Below are 20223 nucleotides of genomic sequence, written 5' to 3'. Positions count from 1 at the left end.
ATATTCAATCAGTGTAATTGAGGAAACACAGCAGTTCAATTAAGGGGCCTCCAACACAAGTGGAAATTGCTTTTTTATGGCTAGAGTGAAAAAGGGTTAAACTAAAAACTCAACATCATGTATTGATTCTAAACTCTAGGTTGGAAGAGATTTTTTCAGTGTTCAGTAAAGCTTGTCCATCTTTGCCACAGTTGCTAAGAAAGAGCATTTCTAGGCAGAGCACGTTTAGGTGAGTTAAGGATCTAGGTATCACTGCTTTCATTTGTATTTCAGCATTTTGTTTCATTGTAAAGCAAACATTCCAAACTGCAATTCACACTAAAAAGACATTTCACCACTTAATTTTTTTTCAGGCCAGTTAGCAGGCCGTGCTAAACCCTTTTCTTCAGACAGAGTCAAAATGGTCAGCTAATTAAACCATAGACTGCAATACCCAGAGGACAGAGGTGGCCAGAATGAGTGACAGCCACAGCACAAAAAAACGCACAGTGTGAGTAGGTAGAAATAAACAGGGTTGCAGTAGGGAGAGGTGAAACAGGGGACAGAGCTGTTGAAGCTAAAAGCATTTGAGTTACAACACTGCAGTTCTGAAAATACTTTTTTGTCTTATGCATAAGCTGTGACAACAATGAGCACAGTTCAAACGTTTAAACATGTAAAGCCATTTCAGAAATTTCTTCCACTTAATGGTCTTATCATTTACAAGAAGGCATTTCACACACAGACACACACACACACAGATTGCAAGCTAAGCTTTTATGTCGAAGAAGAGGCGGGCTGGGAAGGAGGGGGGACTTTGAAGCCTCCCGGCTTGCGTGTCTGGTTGTCATGGTAACTGTGGGCGACCTTGTCCGATTGCCTCTGTCAGCGTGCACATTGGGGAGATGAGGGAGGCCTAATCAGGCTCTATCAGGCCGTGTGCATAGCTCTGAGACGACCCAGTCTGTCTGATGGCTGGTGACACTAGATAAAGCCCTGAGGAGCATACGCACACACATACAGACACACACACAGTCATACACACAGATGCACACATTATGCATGTCTCATGGATCATCGGATATAAGAACAGTAAACAATGTCAAAGAGCATATTTAGTAGCATAAAACCCTCTAAACAAACATTTTTCTGATAAAATATTTTAGTTTGTCCATATTTTATTCATTTTGCCTGTAATCATACATACAAACATACACAGAGGTGCACACATTATTCACGTCTCATGAATAATGGAACCTAGAACTGTAAACATAATGTTGAAAAAGTACATTTAGTACTGTAGCGCCTCTATGTGTTAATCATTTGGTCTCTCAACACAACATACTCACACATTTTGTATAAGTTGGCTTGATTGTACAACCTATGCCTAAGATTTATGCTTGTGCTTTTGGGACCAATAAGGCTTATTTTTTTTGTAGGAATGGCAGAATGTTCCAAAACTTCATATCTATTTGCCACAAATCACGTCACAAAGGACACCCCTCACACAAACACTCAGACTACATACAGACTTATATACATACTACAACCCCAATTCCAATGAAGTTGGGATGTTGTGTAAAACATAAATAAAAAAAGGATATGGTGATTTGCAAATCCTTTTCAACTTATGTTCAATTGAATACACTACAAGGCAGGCAGAAAACCAACATTGAATGCCCATGACCTTCGATCCCTCATTCTGTAACAGATATTACCACGTGGGCTCAGGAACACTTCAGAAAACCATTGTCAGTGAATACAGTTCATCTCTCCATCTACAAGTGTAAGTTAAAACTCTGACAAGCAAAGCGAAAGCCATATATCATCAACACCCAGAAATGCTGCCGGCTTCTCTGGGCCCAAGCTCATCTGAGATGGACTGTCGCAAAGTGGAAAAGTGTCCTGTGTTCTGACGAATCCACATTTCAAATTGATTTTAGAAATCTGGACGTTGTGTCCTCTAAGCCAAAGAGCAAAAGGACTGTCTGGATTGTTATCAGCGCAAAGTTCAAAAGCCAGCATCTCTGATGGTATGGGGGTGTGTTGCACATGTGTGAAGGCACCATTAATGCGAAAAGGTACATACAGGTTTTGGAGCAACATATGCTGCCATCCAAGCAACGTCTTTTTCAGGCACGTCCCTGCTTATTTCAGCAAGACAATGCCAAGCCACATTCTACACGTGTTACAACAGCGTGGCTTCATAGTAAAAGAGTGCAGGTACTAGACTGCAGTCCAGACCTGTCTCTCATTGAAAATGCGTGATGCATTATGAAGCGCAAAATACGACAGTGGAGTCCCCGGACTGTTGAGCAACTGAAGTTGTACATCATGCAAGAATGGGAAAGAAGTCCACCTACAAAGCTTCAACAATTAGTGTCCTCAGTTCCCAAACACTTATTGAGTGTTAAAAGGAAAGGTGATGTAACACAGTGGTAAACATGCCCCTGTCCCAACTTCTTTGGAACGTGTTGCAGGCATCAAATTCAAAATAAGTGAATATTTGCAAAAAACATTAAGGTTTATCCATTTGAACATTAAATATCTTGTCTTTGTAGTGTATTCAATTGAATATAGGTTGAAAAAGATTTGCAAATCATTGTATTCTGTTTAGGACGGCACGGTGGCGTGGTGGGTAGCGCCGTCGCCTCACAGCAAAGAGGGCCTGGGTTCGATTCCCCGGCCGGGTGACCGGGGTCCTCTCTGTGTGGAGTTTGCATGTTCTCCCCGTGTCTGTGTGGGTTTCCTCCGGGTTCTCCGGTTTCCTCCCACAGTCCAAAGACATGCAATCAGGTCAATTGGACATGCTAAATTACCCCTAGGTGTGAGTGTGTGAGTCTGTGTCTGTCTGCCCTGCGATGGCTTGGCGACCTGTACAGGGTGTATCATGCCTTCCGCCCGAAGACTGCTGGGATAGGCTCCAGCACCCCCCCGCGACCCTGACGGAGAAGCGGATTAGAAAATGGATGGATGTATTCTGTTTTTATTAATGTTTTACAAAACATCCCAACTTCATTGGAATTGGGGTTGTACTAACCATCTGGGATACCTCTGAATCCACCTAGCAATACTCTAGGTACCACCTGGAACATCATAGCAATCACATAGCAACACCTTAGCAACCATTAGAGATACTATAGCAACTATCTGCCAACACCATAGTACTTACCTAAATTACTATAGCAACCACCTAGCAATATCATAGTAACAACCTAGCAAAGACGTAAGAACCACCTAGCAATACCCTAACACCACCTGGAACAACAAAACATCTGCAAAGCGACACTATAGCAACTACCAGGAATACCATAGAAACCAACTAGCAACACCCTTGCAACTCACACATACTTACACAAACATACTTTCACACAGCCTCATCATCACCCACACACACACACACACACACACTATTTACAGACTGTACAGTTTACAATTATCTAAAGTTTAAACTTGGCTCATATGCAGCTGCTTCAGAGTGCATCATTCTGTTGGCAATGCTTTTATGGATATTGTAGTCAGGTGTAAAATTTCCTATGTAGTGCGATAAGTAGTCCAATTATATATTAGGGACCTCCCATGATACAGACTCCAGTGTGGTTACCTTGTCTGCACTGCCAGTAGTCATGCAACTGAATTCTGGCAAAAGTATAATTTGCAGCATCACTATGTTAGAGATGCTCCCACATTTCAAATATGTATTATTTTAATGTAAAACTGAACCTAAAAACAGTGATTTAGGCCTGATTCTGTAAGGTTACACGTTCCACCACCCAACCCTGTGGCTGCTCAAAGATGCCATCAGTTTGCTTATTAGAATTCCAGGTGAAAGACATTCAATCACAGTATGCACAATACTGCCATAATTGCTGCAGCTGAACCAATGTGAGCTGTCCTCAAATAATCTGACAAAAGCAATCTTCAGAAAAAAGTACGCTTTCAAATGTGCAAGATTTTGCATCACTTAAAACAAGATTAGAATACATGCATTCTTAATATGACATTCAGATAGAAACTAAACACTACTGGCGAAGCTGACAGCCTCAAGCTGATTGCATTCATCTGATTTGATCCATAATGAATAGGTACACTACACAGATTTACTTCCCTTGAATGACACATTTCAAGGTTATTTGTACTCCTAAGCAAATACGTCGACTTGAACGTGTCAAAGCAAGCCAACAACAAACATGTGTCAACATCAATACCACATCAGTGTTTAAAAAAAAAGTAAGAAAAGAAATGACAGGGAAGCCAGTCGAACTAGGGTTATTTATAAAGTGTTTCACCAGCGGATCCATTTGATAAGTGTCTTTGAAATGGAATGATTGCTCTCATTGCTATTCATTGTGAAACACTACTCATCCACTGTTCGGTTGCCATGTGTTTTTGATGATGATATGCGCATATCATTTTGCTGAATTTCAGAACAATATTTGGAGAGCTAGACACCCCCCCTCCCCCAGGCCTACTTTCCATTGTAGTCTGTGGTGTTAATAAGTAACACTCCTATTGCACATTTATTTATTTATTTTTTAATAACTAGCTGTCTTAGAGCGGCAATTTTAATTATTGTAATTAACAATTCCGCTTATGCTGCTGAAAACCTTTGCATGCATGAATAAACTGAAAATAAAATGACACAATACACAGAGGCTATTTGACAATTTTGCCAATAATCAATACATAATTTCAGGAACATTTCAGGAGTGGATGTGCTAACAACATTTTCAATGATTTTTCAACATATTGGCAGCATATTTCTAGTGTTAACATATGTAAAAATTGTAAAATGTGCAAAGTACAAAGAGAGAAAAGCTAAGAAAGTCAAAAAACCTCTAATAAAAGGTATGCTGTCAAACCCTTTTCAGAATTATGTTACTTTTTAATAGCTCAGGAGACTTTATGGTAATTCTCCTAAAATTCCTTAGCAGAAATAGCATTAGGCAAAAAGAAGACATAGAATACTGGAGAGATAAAGGAGAGACTTTACTAAGATCTCAAAAAGAGACATGAGTTTTTTTTCTAAGGAGAAATGTCTGATCACCAGGCTAGCCCTAAACAAAAGACTTACTGTTGTTCTAGAGATACTACGTATTAAAAGTGTCACGATTGGCTCCTCCTAGTCCTGTCCATGTGCATCTGCTTGTGCTTTCTTTGTTTTGATTCCCAGTCCAGCCCCCATGTTTTCCGACTCCACCCCTGATTGTTGCCACCTGTGTTTCAAACCTGTATCCTGTTATACCTTGTGAGCCCTCTTGTATTTAAGCCCTTTGATATGTTGGATGTATCGTTTGCTGTTTGTTTTATTCCAGCCCCTGTTATAGTTTTCTTGCGTTTCTTTCATTATGCTTGGCTCTAGATCTCTCCATATTTACTATTTGAACCTGGACCATTTCAACCACGACCCTGGTTATGAATTTGCCCTGAATAAATCTTGCTTTTCTCAGCATGCGCATCTGCCTCATCGCTCCACATTACAGAAAGACCAATCAATCAGGGATGCAGTGAGAAAGCAAGACTCCGGTTTGTGGTTGTTCCATTGGGACGAAACTCCAGCTGTTCCAGCTGTTTTCAGCTCGTTGGTCCCGTAGAAAGGCGAAGGACCATACCGCCTTGTGTCATGACAACGAGAGCAGAGGTCCACCCTGTGCCTTGGGTCCACCCGGCTTGAGCAACTCGCTCAAGAAGTCGAGGTGAGACAGAAGGAACCTGCAGATAACACTTTATACGGCACTTGGCTTGTTCTCAAGCGCCACTGTGAGCTTCCTATAGTTTAAGTGAGACGTGGGAGCGGCGAGTGGGCTCTGTTTCTGCCTGTTCCTCCAGGGTTGTTCAGCAGTCTATTCCTGGCGTTTTGAACACCGCCCGAGTTCCTGATGCCGTGGCCACTACCCGTGGCAAGCCTGATCCCATGGCAGCTACCCATGGCATGCCTGCGCCACCAGACCCGTCGGCCGTCGCCGCACCTCTGTGGACGTCACTGCAGGCTTGCCTGCCTCTGTGCATGTCACGGCCCCTGTGTTTCCACCCATCCCGCCCATCTGCTCCCGTTTGTGTTTTTGCTTCTGTTCCTGCTTCCGTTCTTGCTTCTGTTCCTGCTTCTGTTCCTGCTCCCGTTTCTCCTGTGTCTGCTCCCCATGGGCCTCCTGTTCTGCCTGTGTCTTCTGTCACCTGTTTTGCCTTTCCCTGTGTTTTGCCCTCCTCGATCCCTGGCATTTTGTTCCTTTCTGGTGTGTCTGTGCCCGTTCCTGTTGTGGTTCCCGTTCACGTTCCTGTCTCTCCTTCCGTTTCTGTGCCTGTGTCCGTTTTGGTTCCTGTTCCCCTGTCTTTTGCGTGGTCTGTTTTACATTCTTCTTTTCCTTGTCCTTTTGTGCCTTCTGTTGTCCCTCGTTCGGCGTCTTTTTGTGTTGTGCCTCCTCGTCCTCCATCCTGGCCCGTGTCTTGTCCTCATTCTGTTCATGTTTCATGTGTTCCTGTGTCTGGTACTGTGTCTGTTTCCTCTCCTGTTCCCATTTCTGTTTCTTCGGTTCCTGTTGTCCCGTTCCTCTGTGCCTGTTCCCATTCCTGTGCCTGCTTCTGTTCCCATTTTTGCTCCCACTTCTGTGCCTGTGCCTTCTGGTCCTGTTCCATGTCCCATGTCTATTCCTGTGCCTGTTCCGTCTTCTGTTCCTCCTGTCCCGTGTCCTGTCCCTGCTCTTCTTGCCCTGGCTCCTGTCCTTGTTTAGATCTGTCTCTGTTTTTGGTATCTTGTTTGGTTTTATTCTGTTTTGCTTAGGCGGGCCTTGTTGTTGCACACCTTTAGGAGGGTGGGGGGGTGCTGTCACGATTAGCCCCTCCCAGTCCTGTCCATGTGCATCTGTTTACATGTCCATGTGCTTTTGATTCCATGTGTTTGCCCCTTGTGTTTGTTGGTCTTTGTATGTCTTTGTATTAAAAATATACTATAGACTTGTTTTATCATGCTAACATTTGTTGTCCTGTTTTTTTTTCATATTTTTGCTTCATTTTCAAAAATAACATCCTTTTTCACTTGTTATATTTATGGTGATGCATATGTTTTTTTATGTATTCAGCTTGGTAGACTTGTCTGGATAAAACAATATATCATCATACTAAATTGTGTTTTCATTAATTTACCACATTTTTACAGTAACTCTTACAATTAGCCAAGTTATGTAATTGTAAATGTAAAAGTATGTTGGTGAGATGCATTACCTTAGTTCAACTCCTGCCTTCTATGCAGAACTGGACTGTAAACATTAGAGGTTATGCTGTGCATATTAACATTATTTTTTTTCATACAGGACTTGTGAGATGGCATACGCTGTGAAACAAACTATAGTTCAATTCTCTACTTTAAAAATATTTGACATTTTGACGTCTGGCAAACTGACAGAAATTCCATTAAAAACACTTTGACATTTCCAGTCCTAAAAGAGACAACTGCAAAAAATTGTTCAGCATCTAAGAAAATGACCTGTAAATGAAGCTTCCACCAGGTGTTGTTGAACTTTCAAAGACTTCACTTCTATATAAAAAAATGCATGAATCATAGAGTGAAAAAACAATATGTAGTGCACTATGAAATTAGTGTATCAATACACCACATTGTAAAAATGAAAAATTATAAAGTTATTGATAAATAATAGTCCTATCTCAGAACTCCACCATGGGTGCTATTCACAAAGTATCTCCATTCAGAAAAGATGTTTCTGATTCAGTGTTTTTGACTGCATACTTATGGAGGTGACTAAGGAGTGTAAAAAATCTGATCCTAAAGTTGCGTTTACTATTACTATTAGGACTATTAGTACTGGAAGGCCTCAGCCCTGATGAATTTAGCATCTCTTTTAAAGAGAAATCCTACCTATTTTAATCTATCATTCTATGTGAGTATTTAGTTGAGTTGAAATGTAATTCAGAGTTGTTTCATGTGAAATGGTACATTTTACCAACTCTGATTACTTTACAATGGTGATGATAGGAACCAGGGGACACAGTGGCTACAACACAAATATAGCCCTTTTTATTTTTTGCTATCCAGAATGACCAATGAACCTATTTTTGGGGGGGGGTGCTATTATGCTTTGAATATCTGGTTCCTATCAGTGTCGCAGTAAACAAATCTAACTTTGATTCCTCTTTAAGGGGAAAAAACATCAAACTCTGCATGGCTTAGGCCCTCTAGAAAATGAGGTTATCCCTCTGTTCTATGACCTATATAAGCCATAGTGTAGTACACTATTCTTTCTAGCCATTTAAGAGCATGATTAACTTATCCCAGCTCATGGCTGCTTCTAGTACACTTTAGATGTGGCAAGAAAAAGCAAAGCAAACCACAGTGAAACATGTCATCTGTATACGCTGCAGGAAGCAAAAGTGATCTGAGTGCCAACAGTGGGTGACACAGCCATTTATCAGCATGACCTTGCCTCACTGCCACTGAGGTGCCATTTGGCAATTAAGACCCCATAAAAAGAAATATCATCAAGTCATAACTTCGAAAATCCACGTTTATGACCCCCAAATATGGTGCCGGAGGTACTGGAACTGAGCAATCTGTTCCACATAAGAGAGCTCATTTAAACGCTGGGTGCTGTGCCGCACAGGAAATTATCCCACCATGAAGTGGGTGAAGAACTTCAGAAAAGCCGAACAAAAAGAGAAGCTGTGAAGTCAAACTGCTAGTTAATTAGTCGAGCCGTGTCGCATTAACCTTTGACGTCAGACGTGTAACTGCTGATTAGGGTCTTCGTCCTTTCACATGAGAGATGGATGAACACAAGTGTGACGGATGAAATATCACTGACTCAAGGACACCTTTATTATCATGCGTGGCATCACAACTCTGTTTTAATGAGGTTGTGTTTTATGGATGTAGTTTTTAATCATTGCCTCAAAATTCATGTCTTCACTGAGAAATTAAACAAGTAATGTCCTTTGTACCTTAATGAATCTTAATCTTCTAGCCTTAATTAATAAATGTTCGTGTGGTGATCAGTAATTTACTTGAGGCTTACTGAGTATGAAACAAATACTTTCAAGCAAAGTGTGTGTTAGGTTAGTTTAATGCTGTCTTTGAATCCTTCTGTGATTGGCTGTGTAACTAGCTCTTTAAAAAGTACCACAAAGAGTCCTTTGAGCAGTGTCACAGAAGAACCACTTTTGGTTCCCTAAAGAACCATGTTTTAAAAAGAGTCCTCAGAGTCATTTCTTTTTTTGATGCTACTGTTTAATTGGTGAGTTTTCCTCTTCTCATTCTGTGCAGTCATGCTAGTACATGGAAAAGCCTTCTGGCTGTTTCATGATATTTAACTTTCTAAATAAATGTTTTTATAATGTAGGCTACTGAAATATGTCCTAACATTTCAGTAGCCTTACTTATATACCATAAGGGTTCTTGGAAGCAGAAATAACTAAACAAATTAAACTAAAAATAAAATTGACAAAAAGAGCGCTTTGGAGTGATACCATTGAAGAATCAGCTTTGCCTTGACTTTAGGCCCACAGCATAGTTTGAACGTGCATGGATGAAAAATCTTTTTAAAGTGAAAAGAACCACTATATAATGCAAATAAAGGTTCTTTCCTAGAACCTCATTCCCAAGCCAAGAACAATTTAAAAGGCTTTCTTTTATGAGCGGACAGGATGTGTACATAGATTAAGTGAGTGGAAACAAATGAGAGAGATGCTTGATGCTCTATGCTTGATAAAAAAGCAATGCTGACTTTGAAGTTTAACACTGACTGTAATCAGAGTGAGTCCACAGCTTTTTCAGAGGCTTTGGTCATCCTTCTTTCTTCCTTGTCTGTCCCTATGATTGAAATAACCATTGCAGCCCTTAGAGGATGCTCTTGTCATTGACACAGCAACTCTCTCCTATATTTTCCTTTTCTTTTTTCTCTTTCTCTCTGTGTCTCTTTTTCACCCCCTTTTCTTTCCATCTTTCTCTCACATTTTACAACAAAAAAGTTGGGATGCTTTGAAAAATGTTGAATTGAACTAAATGCAATTATATGCCAATCGTTTTAATCCTGTATTTAATTGAAAATGCTTTGAATACAACATATCAAATGTTGAAATTAAGAAATTTAATTGTTTTTTGGAAAAATTTATGCCCATTTTGAATATGATCCCAGCAACACATTCCAAAAGTTGGGACGGGGCAACAAAAGGCTGGTAAAGTTGTGTAATGCTTAGAAAACACTGGGTGGTTAATTGGCAACAGGTCAGTAAGATGATTGGGTATAAAAAGAACATCGCAAAGAGGTTGAGTCTTTCAGAAGTAAAGATGAGGAGGGGTTGACCACTCTGGGAAAGACTGCACCATCAAATAGTGCAACAATTCAAGAATAACGTTTCTCAACATAAAATGGCAAAGATCTTTTGTCCATCTATGGTACATAATAACACCTTGCCACCTTCTCTGGGCCCAAGCTCATTTAAAATGAGCTGAGGGGAAGTGGAGGAATGTTCTGTGGTTTGACGAATCAGCATTTGAAATTCTTTTGGGAAATTATTGATTAGTAACTATTAATTACTGTGTCCTCTGGGCTAAAGACCACTCAGCTTGTTCTCAGTGCACAGTTTAAAAGCCAGTATTCATGATGGTACATGGGTGTATTAGTGCACATGGCATGGGCGACTGGCATATCTGTGAAGGCACCATTAATGCTGAATGATATATACATGTTTTGGCAACATATGCTGCCATCGATACTGCATCATTTCCAGGGAAAGCCTTGCTTATCTCAGCAAGACAATATCAAAGCACATTCTGGATGTATTATAACAGCATGGCTTAAAACATTCGGAGTCTTATGAAATCAAAAATACAACAAATGAACCCCCAAACTGATGAGCAGCTGAAACCCTATGTTAAGAAAAATTGGAAAACATTTCACTTTCAAAAATACAGCAATTGGTCTCCTCAGTTCCCCAACTCAGAGTGTTGTTAAAAGAAGAGATAATGAAACACACTGGTAAACATGTCTCGTGTCCCAACTTTTTTGGAATGTGTTGTTGGCATCAAATTCAAAATGGGCATACATTTTTCAAAAAAACAATCAAATTTCTTAGTTTCAACATATGATTTGTTGTCTGTGTACTATTTTCAATTAACTTTAAGGTTTAAATGATTTGCATGTCATTGAATTTTATTTTAATTTACATTTGCACAGTGTTCCAACTTTTAGGAAATGGAATTCTATTTTTTTTTATTGTTTTTCTTTCTTTCTTTCTTTCTTTCTTTCTCTCTTTGTGATGAGCCTTCTTCCTCCTTCCTACAGCAGCACTGAAATCACACCCACTAAAAGGAGAAAGAGAAAGTGAGCAAGTAAGACAGAATCTGTGTGTGAGCAAGTGCATATTTATAAAGCTCTGCCGAGCGCTTTCCTGACACAGTGGAGCGTGACTGTGAAAATGGATTACTGTGCAGATTTCAGCTCAGTGCGCTTAAGAGAGGCACACTGATGCTGCCCGTTAAACAGCTTAGCAACACGGCCCAAATTCATCACCTGCACCTCAATCGATCCTGTTTTTCCCCAGAGATGCGGTCTTCCCCTCATTGCATGTCGTTCCCACTTCTGCAGGAGTTTTGCTTCTCTTCGATGCCTGTTTTCATGCGTCCTTTTTAACTGACATTCTAATTGCCATTGCTTTAAAAACAATTAAAGGCCCTAAGTGACTCCAGTGCACAGTGTAATTGAGTATATCTTGGAAGTCCTAAAGGACCCATTATAGAAAACAATCTTCTTATTATTTTTAAACGGAAAGAGTTTGATGTACAATGTAAACTGTGTTACAGTCTAAAAATGCATCATTCACTCTACAATCCATATGTTCCATTTATGAAAACTATACTAAAAATTCAGTCTGGTTTGGATGCACTGTTTTTGTGATGTTATAAAAATCAACACATTTACTTACAAAACCAATTCCAAAAAAGCTGGTCAGTATGTGAAATGCAAATAAAAACAGAAAGCAATGATTTGTATCACCACATTGGTTTAGGAATAATTTACACAGCATAAGCCATATGTCAACAACATTTAAAAATACTGCTGCTGACTTCTCTGGGCTCAAGCCAATCTGAAATGGACTGTTGCACATGAGAAACATGTATTGTTGTACTGCGCTAAAGGAAAAAAGGACCATTCAATTTGTTACCAGTGTAAAGTTCAAAAGCCATGTTTTTATGGTATGGGTTGGGGGGGGTGGGGGGTTGGGCTGTGCCTAACCTGTGCATTTGTAAAAGCACCATTAACACTGATAGATACATTAAAATTTTGGAGAAAAATGCTGCATTTTAGATGCGGTCTTTTCAGGTATGCCATTCTTATTTCACCATGACACCAAGCCACATTCTGAATACGTTACAACAGTATGACTGCATAATTAGAGAGTGGGTGCTAGACCTGTCTGCCTGTACCCTATTGAAAATATGTAGTATATTATGAAGCACAAAATATGAGAATAAAGGCCCTACATAATTTGTCCCAGCTTTTCTGGAACATGTTGCAGACCTCATATTTGGAATAAACATATATTTTCAACAAAAACAATAGAATTCACAAGGTAAAACATCATATATCATATGTTGTTACAGTTATAGATCAAACAGAACTTACTAATAGCTGCTTTCTGTTTTTAGTGTCATTTCTCATTCACATTTAGAACTGGAACTGAATATCCACTTACTCAGCCTACAGCAGTTTAGCCCTCCCCATTTATAATGACATTATAAGGAGTGTTTCAGCCTAGACTGCTTTTTGAACTAGGCAGCCAAACAGAATTTAGTTTATTTACCTATATCAGCCTCAAAGACACAGTTAAACATCATGTTTAACTGTAATGGTTAAAACCTTCTTGGCACAAATCACACAAATGTCATAAATGAACCTCAGGAAAAAACATTAAATCCAACAAGAATATTGTATATGAGTCATTTAATGGTTGAATATAGCTGTTTGCAGTCATCTGTACATGAACTGTACATTGAATGGAAACTTCCATTAAATCCAGCAGGTCAGATTTCAGCAGGTCGGATGTTGAACCTCTGGGGAGAAAAGTTGCTTTCCTTATCCAGAAATTAGATATTTCCCACCTTTCACATCGTCTCTACTTCCAATTTCATTTTTTTGCCTGCATGTGTAAATGTTGTTGGTTAAAGTCGTGCACTCTGGAGGCTAGTCCTCCTCTTCCAGGATTTACTGTTTCATGGCCTTCAATGTTCTCTGAAACAGATCGAAGGGAACTAATTAAAAGTAATTGGAAAATCTAAATCTATCTGCCTGGGCCAGTCCTGAATAGGGTGTGATTAAACCTCTCTAACCTGATAAGTCAATGCTGTGTATTGGGTTGGGTTTTTAAAAGTATGCCTAGTGCACCCTTATCAGACTCCAACTTGAAAAGCTCTACCACTTTTCCCTCTTTCTAAACCTACATGATTAATAAATAACTTTGAACGTGAACTTGATTAACTGAGAGAATGGTTGGACTGATTTTTTCAGAGATGTGTGCCAGACTGTAATGTCTTCAGAGAAGGAAGATCTACTCTCATCTGTGACTTTATTGTGGACTCATTTCAGCCTGTTTTCCGCTTGCAGGATGCCACAGTGTCCCGCTGCACTTGGATCAAGCTGAGCACTAATGTGAAGCAAGGTGAGGGCTTTTTTAAAGGGGGAGGTACTGTAATTCATTACCTGCCATGACAGCACCTCTGACCCCCCCATGATGGATTAAAGGGGGATTTCAAGGGGAATGACTTGGCAACTGTACTCGTCTCCCTTAATTGCAAGCTTGTCTTCTCCTATCTGCAAGGGGCATTTGCCAGAGCCTGTGGCACCATGTTTTAAATGATACAAGTCTGTTTGCCCTTTAAAACACTCTATAACCTTCACATGTGTGTGAGGTTGTGTTTGTGTGTGTGTTTCTGTCTGTGAATGTAGCTGGAATGTAGATGCAACCAGACGCATCAGACATTACTATGAAAAGTATATCACAGTCTAACAAGTATAAAATTTCAATTTCAAGTATTTTTGTTCTGTTGCTATAGAGATTAGTAAACAAGTCATCTGCCAATCATTTTAACAATTAATTGAGTAATTGGTGTTTTTTGTAAAAAATACACTTAACAGCAACAAATCTTTGAAAAAAATATTTTAAACAATGTTTTTTTAAGACTGAGGAATCATGACTGTAATCTACTTTTAAGTATAACCAGGGCTGGCCTGAATGATTTTGTTCATTATTTGTTCAGTATGCTGCTATTATCTAAGCTTTGTCCTTTTTTAAAGCCATCAACATTGTAGCCAAAACTGCAACCAATTTCATCAGCAAAGGCCTTTAAATAGACACGTTATTGTTAAAAAATGTAAAATGTAAAAAAAATGTTGAGTGCATCATTACTAAAAGCACAAACTGTACTGCTTTCCATGGGTTCACTGAAGGTAAAAGAGCAAAAACAGCTAAGAAATCACAATTAGTTGGAAATTTGCAGTCGGACATTTCCTCACTACTAAATATTCCACAGTCAACTGTCAGTGGTATTATAATGACAGCAACTCAGCCACAAAGTGGTAGATCACATAAAATAACAGAGGGGGGTCAGCGGACGCATAATTCACAGAGGTCACCAACTGTCAATCGCTACAGACCTCCAAACTTCATGTGGCCTTCAGATTACCTCAAGAACAGTGCGTAGAGAGCTTCATGGAATCGGTTTCCATGGCTGAGCAGCTGCATCCATCATCATCACCAAGCATAAAGTAAAGTGCCACCACTGGACTCTAGAGGAGAGTGGAGTGGAGTTCTCTGGAGTGACGAATCAGGCTTCTCCTTCTAAATATCCAATGGACGAGTCTGGGTTTGGCGGATGCCAGAAGAATGGTACTTGTCTGACTGCATTGTCCCAAGTGTAAAGTTTGGTGGAGGGAGGATTATGGTGTGGGGTTGTTTTTCAGGTGTTGGGCTCAGCTCCTTAGTTCCAGTGAAAGAAACTCTTAATGCTTCAGCAGACCAAGAGATTTTGGGCTCTCAACTTTGTGGGAACAGTCTGGGGACGGCCTCTTCCTGTTCCAACATGACTGCGCACCAGTGCACAAAGCAAGGTCCATAAAGACATGGATGAGCGAGTTTGGTGTGCAAGAACTTTACTGGCCTGTCCTGACCTCAACCCGATAGAGCACCTTTGGGATGAATTCGAGCAGAGACTGTGCAGAAACACGTCCAACATCAGTGTCTGACCTCACAAATGAACTTCTGGAAGAATGGTCAGAACTTCCCATAAAATCACTCCTAAACCTTGTGGAAAGCCTTCCCAGAACAATTGAAGCTGTTATAGCTGCAAATTATATTAAACTCTAAGGACTAAGAATGGGATGTCACTCAAGTTCATATGCATGTGAAGACAGAAGAGTGAATACTTTTGGCAGTATAGTGTGTGTGCATGTGGTGACCCTTCTCCATGAAGCACTTAGTAGGCGACATGCCTTACACACTGATTTCTTATTTAATACTTTGTTGATTGCTAAATAATTATTTCTTATACATGCTACTATTTGAATTATTAATCATTTACTTACTGACACAAATAATTAATAATTATTTTTATTGATTCCTTACATTTTCATTATTTGATACTCCTAACTCAAATTCCATATCTTGAAATACTATCATTATAAAAGCATAAACCTTTCCTTTATGCATAGTTAATTATTATTATATGGTTACTAGATCATTTTTAAACATTAATAAGCATTAATTGGACTCCAATTATACATTTCCAACTAAACTACACTATAGGGCCAAGTTATGTGCATAACTAACTGTTGCACCTGTATGAGCTTGTAGGGCTTTCCATTTTAAGGCCATAAATATGGAGTTGCCCCCTATTTGTGACTATAAAAGCCTCTGCTTCTTTAGGAAGGCCTTTCACAAGATTTTGGAGTGCGTCTATTGGATTTTGTGCCCATTCAATAAAATAGAGCATCTGTGAATTACTGATGTCAAATGAGAAGGACAGGCTTGCAATGCAAAATTATCCTAAGCAGAGTTGAGGTCAGGGATCCTCAAACTGTTTCCAGGCCCTTTCCCAAACTGTTGCCACAAAGCTGGAAGCATATAATCATCCAGAATCTCTTTTTATACTGTAGCATTAACATTACCCATCACTGAAGCTAAGGGGCTGAGCCCAAACCCTAAAATCAGTCTCAGACCATTATCCCTCCTCCACCAATTTTTACTATTGGCAAACCTAAATTCATGTATGACATGTTTCCATTGCTCCAAAATCTAGTGCTGGCATATTTGAAACCACTCCAGCTGATATTTGCCATTATGTATAGTAATCCGTGTATGGGTTTGTGTGCATCTGCTTGGCCATATAAACCTATTTCATGAAGCTTCTGATGCACAATTCTTGTTCTTGTGGTGATGTCCATGGAACATTTGGAGCTCTTTAATGAGCAATGCAAAAGAACATTCAACAGGACTGTAAGAATGTACAGAAACCCCCCGGTGGCAAGCCAAGGGCAACAGTGGCAAGGAAAAACTCTCTCAGAACTGAGGAAGAAACCTTGGGAGGAACCAGCCACACCAGGGGGACCCATCCTCCTCTGGTCAAACTACCTACAAGTGATTATACTACTTATATTAACAGCAGTAATATTGGTATTAGGAATAACTAGGAGTCTATCAGCGTAGGGTGGGCAGCTCGTCCAAGGTAGGTGGTGGTAGCTGCTGATATTATATAGTAGCATATCAGAACAAAACCTTGTATCTCCAAAATTACATCTTTGCAGAAGAAGGAAGAAAACATACTTTAAATGTAAATCAATGGATCCACACTTTTTCCAAGTATTTTTGTGCCATTTAGTCCTTTCATCATGAAATGTACACAAAATGTAAACAGCCATTTTCAAGTCAAGTCAAAGTTTATTTATATAGTGCTTTTTACAACAGGCATTGTTGCAAATCAGCTTCACAGAAAGGTCCGAGTCCCCATGAGCAAGCCATTAGTGACAGTGGTAAGGAAAAAATTTGAGAAAAACCAAGACTTTTTTTTAATTATATCAAAAACTGAAAAGATAAAAAAAATTTTTTTAATGAAGATTCAAGTTTTTGTTCCAACAGCAGCTTTTACTTTTTTACTTTTTACTTTTACTACATGTACTTTATTTGTATATACTTATATTAAATTATGTTATGCAATATAATATAATAATGAAAAGCATTTACAGTGCTGTAAAACACTAACAACATTGGAAGTAAAATTAAGATGTAGACATTTACTCAATAGCGATTCATCATGATTATGAATAATGAATATCTCAATGTGTATCATTTATTGGCTATGAGCATCAAATAACTAAATCAGTATTAATTACGAACAATGATTAGGTTTCTATATTCAAAATACACTATAACCCTGTTTCTGAAAGAGTTGGGTCACTGTCAACATGTAAACAACAACAAAATTAAATGAAATGCAAATCATTGAATTCCTAATTGAAAATAGCACAAAGACAACATCTCAAATGTTCAAACTGAGAAATTGTTGTTTTTTTAAAACATGATTTTATATATATATATATATATATATATATATATATATATATATATATATATATATATATATATATTTGTTATTTTTTATTTTTGGAAATAGGGTTGTCACAGTAAACAGTTAAAAACACAAATGGTAGTATTTATTCATGAATATCCATTATATAAATATAAAGTATCATCAACAAATGATCAGATAATGATAAAACTGCAATTAATAAGTGCCATATATCATAAAGTGTTAACTACACTATTAATATGTATTTTAAAACACTGTAAAATGCTGTTTGGGCTAGCCCTTAGTATAATTCTATATCTTTTACACACTACAGAAAATTTGAAATCACATTTTTTGCTATTAGTCACAGTTTATAACTGTGTGGCCTGACAGATCATATCAGTGCTTTCCATTGGGCCATAGTATCGGGTGGGCAGTGATGTAGTCAGTGCATGGAGTTTGGTAGCTTCTGCTTTTCCAGATAAATAAATAGGAGTGAGCTTTTGTGGTGGAAGCTTATTTCATGGAGGCCCTTTATGTGTGTCTGTGTGTGTATGTGCACATGTGTGCATGTGTGTCTGCTTGACAGTGCACAGTGTTGGGATTTGGGGGTGTGTTTGGAACAGATTGCCCGTGGGCTCCCCTACTGTGTGGTTGCAGCTGCCGAAAAGAGAGGGGAGGGATGGATAAAGGAGGAGAGAGGAGGGAACATGCTCATCAGTGGAGAATGAAGGCCAAATCACAGCCCCTCCCTCTCCTCCTCACTTTCCTACACACAGCTCAGAGCAGATAACACACTCACACACACAGACATTTAATCTCAAACACAAACAAACAAACTGCTAGACAGGAGAGAGGACAGGGAATGTGAATGAATGACACTGATTAGATAGAGTATGTGTCCTCTGAGGCCTGTCAAGGTAGCTTCACTTAGGCAGCCTTCTAGGCACTGTGTTATTAAACAGTATTCAGCTTATCTTTGGCACCTGGCTGTTGTCATGAATTTCATGAACTGCTATTGTAATTATCATAGTAATGCTTTCAAAAATGAAAGTGCCTAACATTTATTCCAGTGCACCCTCGTGTTTTGACAGCAAAAATTTCAAGCAAAATTGCATTCATTGAAATAGATATCATCATGATCAGGAGTTTCACATCTGATTTGCCAATAACATTTTTGAGCAAACTTTTTTTTGAGTAAAAGTTTAACTTTGTAAGCTTACTGTGTCAAACTTAAGGTCATCAGTGGCCAACATCACAGCTGCTTGGCTGCACCGACCTCTGAAGGGTTGTTCCTTTATATAGTAGCATTGATGATCCAATATAAAGCAGATGCCAGTTTTAGCCAGTGGAACACTTTGACACTCAGAGCTAGGCATTCACTTTCGATCATAAAAATCAAAATTAGATTTGGATTTCTAAGCTGCGTCTTTTACACAAACAATTTTTGGCCATTTTCCAGATTAGACACGTACATTCAAAACCTGCAATCGGAATAGACAGGAGTGTCAAAGATTTTCTAAGGTAAAATCTAAACACTATGTAAGGGAAAAACAACAATAAACCCTTTCTCCACAACATAAAGCGTTCATTAAATAGCTACTTGGTGCAGTTTTACATGAACTCTTTTAACAAATGGTCATCCCTGACAGAGAGCCATGTCTATACATAAACGCATTTCCTACCTGACCCTAAATCAATACATAAAAAAGAGGCAGCATGATACAAAGTTAACTGCATGCCAAATTAGATGGTGTTATTACCTGTATTTTGTTATTTTACTGTATTGAGCTGACAGGTTAGCAAGCTTGCTAGCAGCTAACTTAGACAGTTTCCTCACCACATATTGTTATTGGTGGCTAGTGTTACTGTGTCGACTAACAACACGCCAACTGCAAATGTTTACTGTGATGTGGGTAAATTCAGTCTTAGACTTTGAGACTAGATGTATTGGTAGCTGTTTTAGCCTAATTTTTTGAAAGCTAAACATTCTGCATTGAAGAGAAATGCAGTAATTTCCACAGGACAAGATTTGATAAAATACAGCATGGCAAGTGCAACCCAGCAGTTTGGTAGCCCAAAATGAATAATGAAAGTGGCAGAGCAGGTTGGATTTTTTTTCTCTGGTGAAGGAGAAGGGCCAGCAATAGGCTACTGTAGCAACTTCACACACAGCTCTCATCCAACATAGAGCAAATTGTGCATGAAATTGGTTCAGAAAACATGAACTGGAACTATCCCATCTTCCATCCGTTTTTGCTGGGTCTGCAAAAAAAAAAGAAAAAGAAAAAAAGCACATCGGGTGTTTAATTACACAGTATCAACGTGCCAGTGTTGCAAGAGAGGTAAATCTGCTGCTGCTGGTTCATGCTCTGAGTAACTGTGAGTAATAGGGCTTAGCTGAGTGATGACAAATGATAAGTGCAAGGATTAGATGGAAAGATGACAAAATCTGTGTGTTGCTAGATGGTTATCAAAGTAGTATGTGGAGGCCTATGAGGTGATGGCAGCTGCCTAGTAGTGTGGGTGGATGACCTGACATATAACATAGCAGTAAGGCCCTTACAAAAAAAAAAAAAAAATCACACATGAAAATAAATGACATGTAAATCCTTCACATGTGGCTCTCACACACTTCACATGTGATTTAATGTGTGGAAAAATCACATAATGAACAT

General features: G+C 39.1%; 1 long non-coding RNA gene across 2 annotated transcripts in view; it reads left to right on the top strand.

The window, feature by feature from the left end:
- LOC108425713 overlaps positions 1 to 20223 on the top strand; it is a 57023-nt gene that overhangs the window by 32992 nt on the left and 3808 nt on the right. For both annotated transcript variants that reach the window (XR_001857728.1, XR_001857729.1), the window contains exon 2: positions 13590 to 13644. This is a non-coding gene — a long non-coding RNA (uncharacterized LOC108425713). The remainder of the gene's footprint in view (positions 1 to 13589; positions 13645 to 20223) is intronic.

This window comes from Pygocentrus nattereri, chromosome 21 (assembly GCF_015220715.1).
Source record: "Pygocentrus nattereri isolate fPygNat1 chromosome 21, fPygNat1.pri, whole genome shotgun sequence".
Taxonomy (NCBI): domain Eukaryota; kingdom Metazoa; phylum Chordata; class Actinopteri; order Characiformes; family Serrasalmidae; genus Pygocentrus; species Pygocentrus nattereri.
The sequence above is the reverse complement of the archived record's forward strand: the minus strand, read 5'-3'. Positions and strand labels throughout refer to the sequence as shown.